General features: G+C 37.9%; 1 non-coding gene across 1 annotated transcript; it reads right to left on the bottom strand.

The window, feature by feature from the left end:
- Positions 1-1,805: 1,805 nt before the first annotated feature.
- LOC128289816 (small nucleolar RNA R71) lies at positions 1,806-1,912 on the bottom strand. Its single transcript, XR_008279460.1, has one exon. It is a non-coding gene; the product is annotated as a small nucleolar RNA R71 (small nucleolar RNA).
- Positions 1,913-2,506: the final 594 nt, after the last annotated feature.

Raw genomic sequence — 2,506 nt, 5'->3', positions numbered from 1 at the left:
GTGTGATAAGGCCGAATGGCCAATGTGATGAATGTGAACATGCATATAAAGCGATAAGGCCGAATGGCCAATGTGATGAATGTGAACATGCATATATGAGATAAGGCCGAATGGCCAATGTGATGAATGTGAACATGTATATATGTGGTAAGGCTGAATGGCTAATGCGAAATGTGTATGAGTTAGATATGAGATAAAGCCGAATGACTAATGCGAAATGTGTATGAGATGGATATGTGGTAAAGCCAAATGGCTAATGTGAGATATGTATGAGATGTGTATATATATATATATTGTGGCCAAATGACAAACGGCGGAAGGTGTGTTTTATTAGATATTGATGAGGTAAATAAATTACAAATATGATAGTCGATATGAATGCTGTAACATGTGAATAAATATGCATGAAACTCTATGATGTAAATCCGGGATTTAAGGCCCGATGACTATATGTGGTGACTATGTCCGGGTTAAGAGCCGCTGACTTCGTGTGGAGATTTCATCTGAGCTAAAGGTCCCGCCGATAATCCGAGGAGAGTTTAAAGCTATAAGACTTCGTAATAAGAATTACTTATAAATTTACTCAATGCGAAAGGTTAAAGGTATGTACTTCAAGTTTATATGTGTGCTTGATTTGAACTAAATCATAAGGTAGTTATGTGATGCATACGAGAGCAATCTATGAGACTATTCCTATGATTATGTGACATCGGATCAGTGTGAGAGGTTATGTGAAACCATACAATATATCTATGTCACATGAGCTCACTTTTATGTGAAAGTTTATCTGCCTATTGTATATGATGAGATGTGCATATTCGGTAAAGGGATGGTATGCCCGAAGGAAGAGTGAAATAAAAATACAAACAACTATGTTACAATTTGATTGTTATCTGTTGACACTGCTTAAAACTTACTAAGCATTGTAATGCTTACTCCGCTTACTTTGTTTTCACTGTTTTATAGATCTCATTGCGGCTACTGTGCTCGGGATCGTCAAGAACTAGTCACATTATCACTATCCACCGCTTGTTTCTTGTTATGTCTAGAATTATTTTATGGCATGTATAGAATAGACTAGTGGCGGAAGAATATTTTTGGTTAATGTATATAAGCCATGCGAAAATGGCATCTTTTGAATGTTTACTTAGAGAAGTTTAAATTTTATCCTCGGTCAGTGCTTAGTACTTATTTAAATGAATGATCTTTATTTCAAGAAAAAGTTCAAAATTTTACTGTTCTGACATGAGTTACAAGTCTGGTAATGCCCCTTACCTATTCCGACGATGGTTACGGGATAGGGGTGTTACACCTACAATACATAGAGGAAGGGCAAGAGGACGATATTCACACCACAACCGAGGAGATGGCTAAAAATCAAAATAATCCGCTACCTCTTGTGGTTGCTGCAAATCCAGTAAATCAGAATCCTGCTCCTCGTACTATGTAGGACTATGCTAAACCTACTTTAACAAGAACTGAATCAAGTATAGTTAGGCCTGCTGTTGCTACAAATAATTTTGAACTAAAACCTAACACAATTCAGATGATACAACAGTTCGTTCAGTTTGATGGTTTGCAGGACAAGGATCCAAACACTTCATTTAGCAAACTTTTTGGAATTCTGCGACGCTGTTAAAATCAATGGCGTTTCTGATGATGCTATTCGCCTTCGGTTGTTTCCATTCTCATTGAGGAACAAAGCTAAACAGTGGTTAAACTCGTTACCCCGAGGGTCAATCATAACTTGGGAACAAATGACCAAAAAGTTTTTACTAAAATATTTTTCACCAGCTAAAACAGCTAAACTAAGGAATGATATTTCGTCTTTTGTGCAGATGTATTTAGAAACACTTTATGATGCATGGGAGAGAAACAAGGATTTATTGAGAAGGTGCCCTCACCATGGGTTACCCTTTTGGCTATAAGTTCAAACTTTCCACAACGGTTTGAATCCCTGAACTAGACAGATGATTGACACAGCTGCTGGTGGGACTATGAATAATAAGACACTTGAAGAGGCTTATGACTTTGTAGAAGAGATGTCACTGAATAATTATCAGTGGCAAGTCATGAGGACAAAGCCAACAAAAGCAGCTGGTGTTTTTAACGTCAGTTTGGTTACTATGGTCTCTAATCAGGTAGAACTTTTGAATAGAAAAATTGATGGTTTACTTGGCTCTTCACAGGTTCATCTAGTTATGCAGTGCGATGCAAGTTGAGGTGGAACGAGCAATTTAAACTATCCATCCTACGGCCTTAACATGGAGAATGAGCAAATGAACTATATGGGTAATAATCCTCGACCCCAAAATAATCCTTATAGTAACACTTACAATGCAGGTTGGAGGAACCACCCAAATTTCTCATGGGGAGGCCAAGGAAATCAAAGACCACCACCCCCTCTAGGCTTCCAACAACAACCGTACCGGCCAAAGAAAAAGCTGAACCTTGAAGAGACGATGACAAAATTTATCTCAGTAGCGGAGACTTGTTTTTAGAATAC

The sequence above is a fragment of the Gossypium arboreum genome, chromosome 2 (assembly GCF_025698485.1).
Source record: "Gossypium arboreum isolate Shixiya-1 chromosome 2, ASM2569848v2, whole genome shotgun sequence".
Taxonomy (NCBI): Eukaryota; Viridiplantae; Streptophyta; class Magnoliopsida; order Malvales; family Malvaceae; genus Gossypium; species Gossypium arboreum.
This window is presented reverse-complemented; position numbering and strand designations above follow the sequence as displayed.